The sequence below is a fragment of the Dermacentor andersoni genome, chromosome 2 (genome assembly GCF_023375885.2).
Source record: "Dermacentor andersoni chromosome 2, qqDerAnde1_hic_scaffold, whole genome shotgun sequence".
Lineage (NCBI taxonomy): Eukaryota > Metazoa > Arthropoda > Arachnida > Ixodida > Ixodidae > Dermacentor > Dermacentor andersoni.
Genome location: NC_092815.1, coordinates 25,744,887 through 25,752,057, shown reverse-complemented (window position 1 = coordinate 25,752,057; position 7,171 = coordinate 25,744,887).

The window sequence follows — 7,171 nt, the reverse complement described above, 5'->3', positions numbered from 1 at the left end:
CAGTCGAGTGATAGTCCTGTATTTTTGGGCACGCTCCTCCGATGGCGTGCTGATCACTAGAATGTTCTGTTTGTAGTTGGCACACACCGTGTCATCTTCCGATTCCTTCCTGGGGATTCCCGCGGCGTTGGCGACGCAGCATTCTAGGCGATTGATCCCATAGTCGGTGACCTTGAAGCTGTCACGTGTGCGCACTATTATCTTGTACTCCGCCTTCGGCAAACTGGGCATCCTGCTTGCCGCCATGATTTGTCTTGCTTTTTGTCCCTTGTTCCACCTATTATTGAATGCGTTCTCGCTGGAGAAGCGCGCTGCCTGATCCTTGGTTCCGTAAGATTTTGTCCGCTCATTGGCACATCCTCCTCTCTTCACAACACGCCAACCTGCTTCGTCCTCATACTCTTCTCTCGTTATATCATCCCCTTCGACGCTCACCGCTGCCATCTTATAGCTCTAACCCGAAAAGAGGCGGGGCTCCAGCCACCGGGGCTCCAGCCACCAGCTTCGTTGGGTCAGGCTTAGCGGCCGTGTCGGCGTGGCGCTATATAAAGTGGTCGATGTGCCGAAAATAAACGGTCCACCTACTTGAGAATGATATCAGGGTGGTCCGTGGAACTTGCACTTCCTTCTCGATAATAAGGCGTCGGTGAATTCTTCGGTGTACGCCGACAATCATTCAAAATCTGCGGAGCCGACGCGACACACATCCGCACTTTGCGTCTTCTTCTTCTTCCCCCAGCATATTGGGGCCACTTTTATTTTGTGTTTACGTTAACGACCTACACTCCTTCACCTTAAATCCACATGTAACATCAATTTGCTATGCTGACGACACTACATTATTAATCACCGGTAAAACAATTGACGATATACAAAAGATCTCTGATGAAACAATGCCGCTGTTACTAGAATGGACGAAATGCAATTCCTTACTCATTAATACCGCAAAAACAAAAGCAATACTCTTCAGACCAAAAAATAAGGTTGTAAACTTGCCGTTGATTACACTTGGTCACAATGTGATTGAAATAGTAGAATGCATGAAAGTGCCGAACGTATATCTTTCAAGGGCTTTAACTTGGGATGACCATATCCGCAAAACTCATAAAAAATTGTGTAACACTGCAGGTATGCTAAACAAATGTAGACATATCATTCCTCAACGTATAAAACTATGACTATATAACTCGTTAGCCCTTTCTTAATTATTCTACGCCCACCTAGTATGGGGTCCAACAACAAAAACGAATCTAAAACGACTCGTCCGAATTCAAAAGAAGTTTATGAGAATAATTTCAAACTTCCCATATGGTTTTCACACGCAGCAACTCTTTAAACAATTTAAGGTTATAAATGTTCAAGATTTTTAAAATTATCGTTTACTCCAGACATACTGTTCGGCCACAAAAAAGAACAACTCTTTTTATAGCGAGATTTCAGAATTAAGAGAAAATATTGCCGTATACACTACGCGTCTCCACAATATTTGGTACATACCTACTCCTCAAAACAACTATGCGAAACAATCAATCGCTTTTACTCTTCCAGCTCCGCTCAATAATCTTACCAACAAATCTGTAGATATGTCACACTTGTCCAAAAAACAAACAATGCGAAATCAGTTCCTGTGAACTATGATGCATTTATTTATCTATTTTCTTGTATTTGCTCATTATTGTGAAACTTTCCTTTGTATTTTGCAAAATGCTTATGTTCCCTTGTGCAATAATTTTCTGTACATATATGCAAAAGCGGTAATTTTATCAAAATAGTTTTATAACTGCTGCTGCTGCTGTATAAAGGGGCAGCCACCTCGTCAAGCTACTAATCTCAGTAGCATTTGTGGCTACTCCTTCCTTGTGTATTTGTCCAAGGTGAATAAAATTCAATTCAATTCGATTCAATTCAATAGTGGATTGAGTGCTAATTCCTTTTTGAATCTATTAGGTTATACCTTGAATCGCTGTTCATTATGTTTCAGGGGCAAGTCTTTTTACAGAAACCCAGGATCTGTATGGAGTCATGTTTAGCTCCAGTGCTGTGCTTCATATTTCTGGCTACGGAGTATGGGATCTTGCAGAAAGAGCTACACGGCCTTGGAGCTGTCCGATGTTTCCGCTACGTCAATGATGTTCTTATTTGTTTTCCATATGACTAGTTCGCAGAAGGTACTGAAACACAAAGTTTGCAAATGTTCACAAAGGCACACCAAGGGCTGGAGTATACAGTTGAAATGCCAGATAATGATAGCCTCCAGTTCTTAGACTTGAAATTGACATTCAGTGCAACTCACACTTGGTGGAGGTACAGAACGAGGAGTGAAAAAGGTCCGCTCTCTTACTATTCAGGATATCTTAAGTTATCAAAAAGAGCAATAGCCACATCTAGCACGAACCAAGCCATCAGAAAATCGCGTGACCATAGCATCGATGATAGTATGCAGTGGTAAGTCATGAAGCTTAAGGAGGGTGGTTGTCCTACCAATTATCACGTCCATCATCCAAAAGGTTTTGCGAGGCTTAAGTAACGAAGACGACAGTAACTGTGATGCTACATATGCATAATATTTCACGTAACATTTCATTTCAAAAAGACTGGCGAGAGGCACGGCGCAGTTCTTTTTCAGCTTCTTTAAAAGTGAAATGCCGATTTAACAAAAGTAAATAACGACACCTAAAGGGCAGCCAGAACAAATGCGAAATGAATCACTCAAACGGGTATTTGGAACGTGGCGACAGTGCTCTCTACAAGATCCCTTTCACGCACGGAAAATCATACACAGGGCAGACAGACAGATGTATTAGTATTACGTTAAGAGAGCACAGGAATGCGACAGAAGTGCTCCAGTCACGAGGGCATTTGTCGACACACTGCGCACGATGCGGTTGCAAGCCTATCTTGAGTGAAACGAAGGCTTCGGCTCACTGCAGCTCTATAAAAGCACGTGAAATCTTGGAAGCGCATTTCATGCTAAAAAATGACTCTGGAAACTACATTAGCACACCTTCGGTGGCGCTGGGAGAAATAGCTTTTAAATTCATAGAAGAATGTTAGATCAAACCATACTTGTCATTGTTAAACCATATGTGTGTGGATTAGTTTCATTTCCGCCTTTCATATCATATTTTCTATTTACTTTCAGTTACCCTATCGTGGTAGATATTTGACGTGCGCTGGCGAATGAGAAACAATTGAAAGTTCGCGCACATGTGTGTCAGTCTCTTTTTTTTTGTCCTTTGTGCAACAGTATAGCGCCGTAAACAGAACGATATCACATCAACTAGCCCCAGCCAAAGCCTTATTGAAACCTTAATGAATTGGAGGTATAGAATAAAGGTAGTACAAGCCTACGCTCCAACCTCCAGGAACAATGATGAAAAATATTTAACAGAGTTACGAAGATATTGAATTAGCGATGAGAAAGGTGCGAACTCAGTATATTTTGGTCATGTAAAAGTGGAGAAAAAACAGGCTGGGAAACAAGCAATTGGCAACTTCGGCGTCGAATCTAGGAGCACTAGAGAAGAGATGCTGGTAGAACTCGTGGAAAGGAATAAGCTGCGAATAATGAATACCTTCTTCAACAAGCGCAGTAACAGGAAGTGGACCTGGAAAAGCCCTAGTGGAGAAACAAGAAATGAAATAGATTTCATGCTCTCTGCCGATCTCAGCATAGTGAAGGATGTTATAAAGTTAGGTAGGATAAAGGGAAGGGACCACAGGTTAGTGAGGTCTAGGATTTCTCTCGATTTGAAGAGAGGAAAAGCAAAATTAGTCAGGAAGAAAAAAGCTAACCTAGACGCAGTAAGAGTAAAAGCAAATGAATTCAAGCTTGTGCTCGCAAACAAATATGGAGCTTTAGAACAGGAAGACGAAGATAACATGCAGGTAATAAATGAAACCGTAACTAAGCTGATTTAAGATTCAGCAGTTGAAATGGGAGGTAAGGCACCAAGGTGACCAGTAGGTAAGCTCTCCGAAGTAACAAAGGACTTAAAAGGAAGTAACAAGTGACAAAGCATGAAAGTGTCCAATTCAAGAGATCAAATAGAATTAAACTTTAAAACGTGATCAATAAGAAGAAAGCAAGGTACGAGGGCGACTCAGAAAGTCTTTGCCCCTATTTTTTATTAGCCAAAATAAGGTATATACAGGTAATTGCAAATATACGTACTATTCTACGTACCTTATGCCATTTTCCCACATAGTTCTCACACCAGTTCAGACCATTTGTCCCATCACAGCACTAAATATGATATGCCCCTGTGGTAGAATTCGTCCAGCTGACTGTGGATTGTCGTGCAAGTCTTCACATGCAAGTCTTCACGGCCTTTTGCGAACTCACAAAGCCACCACCTCACACTTCTGAAAGCGAGACACCTTTCCCCATACATCAGCTGCATTTCCCTGCTGATTTCAGTGGGTGTTTGTCCCTTGATCCATAGAAAACGAATCATACTTCATTGCTAGTACGCATTGGACGTGTGAAGCACAACCGCCATCTTCAACAACTGACAGCAGCGCCGTGCCATAGACCTACTGGCAGATAAGGCCGGGCCGGTCCAAGAAAGCTCCGCCACTGGGAATGGGTACGTTGATTTTGCTTTTATAGCCGTAATTTGGCTAAAACCATAGGGGCCAAGGCTTTCTGAATCACCCTCGCATATTCGGAATTATAGCGTGGGAAAGATTGAGAAACATCCAAGAATGGCTGCAGTACGAAATCAGTGAGAAGAAAACTTGGCATAGGACAAGACAAGATGTATGCACTGAAAGCTAACCAGGGTAATGTCATCAGCAATTTCGATGACATAGTAAAATCAGCACAAGAATGCTATATTGACCTGTACAGTATTGGAAATCGCAGGGAAATCGCAGGGAGAGCTCTTCGTTCTGCAGTGCTAATAAAAATAGGCTGATCATGATAAAATAAATGCAGCCACCGTTGCCGGGATTTGATCCGGCGACCTAGTGTTTAGTAGCGTATCGTCAAAACAACAAAGCAAGCACTGCGCAGCATTTTGAAGTACGGGTCTGCCCGAAGACTGCTAACCTGATCCCCCTTCACCGGGGTGTGACGGAATAAAAATTCAAGAGCCGGAATTCGCGGTGCGCGCCGCCCTTCGGCTAGACCGACTACATGTGCGCCAGACCACCTTTCGCCCGAGATCGGTGGCTTGTGTCTTGTAGAAGACTGAAAAAAAAAAAAACCCTGCGGGCAGCCGAACGCACACATGACCTGACGATGCACTTGAAATCGAAACGATAACGGTGGCGGCCAGTCGGCCCTCGAACGTGTTGGTGCAGACTCCGGCTCACGTCTGTGCCGCTTGACACGGGCGCCGTGCTCACTCGTCGAGTGCTTCTGAAGTGGTGCTGCTTGTTTGCACCCTTGTTCCGGAAAACAAGCCGATAAGATCACAATGGGACATGAAGGCGATAAGGCGTGCTCGCGCGACCCCGCTGCGATTTACAGCGAGCTGGCTACTGATCTCGTCGCGACCTTTCGAATGTCCGCCCGCCCGCGTGCCATCTCGGCTTCACAGCCACGGTCAGAGCAGCGGTGTTAGCGTTGTATGACGATCTCACCGCTGGCATCCAGTTGTAAGGGTTGTAGTCGGGCATGAACTATGTGGTAGCTGGCCCATACCGGCGTCCAACTCGCCCACGCTTGGGACGTGGTTGTAGGGAGAAACTTGCTCTCATCGAGAACTAGGAGTACAGGATTTAATTACAATATTTACATTAATAGCCCGAAGCTTCCACGACGAAGCGCACAGTACACAACACACGAGCACAAAGCTCCAAGCACACCGCTTGTCGAGCACACAGCTGCTTAAAAACACTGTCCTCCCTAGATCCCTAGGTGAGGGAAAACTGCTGTCCAACCTTCGTCCAATCCGTCCACAGTCTTTGGAGGCTTAGTCGACCCGCCTTTGAGGGGGAGGGCTCACACACTTACATACGCACTTTGGATTCCCGGAACCCACCGTGTTGAGCGGGTCCTCGTAGCCAGGTTGTCACGCTTGACCCCAGCCGGCGACTTCCAGAGCTGACTGATTCCAGAGCTGACTTCTCCGGCAGCCGCCACGAGTGTCAGTCGACTGTGACGAATCCTAGGGCCCGAGGAGAAACTCACCGTAAAACACCCTTTTCCGAGAAGCTCTCTTGCTGCAAGTAGACCATGAAGGCGACGGCGAATCAACCAACAATACTTGGTCCGCCGAACGGCTAGCTTGGCCGACGCCGCTGGGTTGTACGAGGAGGCGCATGGTTAATTATCTTTGCCGTGGTCTCCAGTTCTCCGAAAGAAGTGCATGGTCGGTTAGTGTTGCCGGCGTCGCCGGTTCTCTGAAGGACGCCACCCCTGCGGGTCGATCGAAACAACTGCATTGGGCTGAGATAGGTTTGCAGAGCAGTACCTCTGCAAGCCGATCGTAACAGCGGTCATAACCGCGGCCTTCTGTCTCTTCATTATCCACGTTATGCAACGCAATCGACCACGGGCACCGTACGGTAGGCAGGGCACCTAGCCTTTTGGTGCCGCTGGTGGTTGGTGCGAAGGTGGTGCGCGTCAACAGACGTAGCGAGGCTGCTCTGTAGGCTTTTGGTCTGAGGGCACTCTAGCCATGGTGAAGCGCGTCCGGATTATGACAGTCTACGTAGCGGCCTCACAGTTCTCGGAGTCAGACCGACGCTCTGGAGAGAGACGAGTGTTGCCGCTCGCAGTCGCTGCACGCATTGGTAGGCGCCTACACGTTTCACCGGCCCGTCATGCTATGTTTCGATAAAGACGTACTATTGTTATCCTCGAAAGAAGCATCGCATACGAGCTGCGAGGGATCGACTGAGAACATGGCGGCGAGTGCGAGGAGGGCGAGGAAGAAAAGAAAGAAGGAAAGGTAGTAAGGTAAGCAAGACGCTCCTCCGGTATGTTACCCTACGGGAGCGGAAGGGGGCTGAGGAATGAAAAGAAAGAAAGAAGAGGGAGGGAGGAAGTACTATTAAGACGTAAATAACAAGAGGCCCTGAAAATACGTGATAACAGGCAACAGTTAAAAAAGCGGGTAGAAAGGCGCCCTTGAGCAAAATTACAGATTACAGATGAAGTGGTGTTTGAGAAGAGAAAAAAAAAATATAAGTTGAGATGAGCGACGTGTTGCTTAGAGAA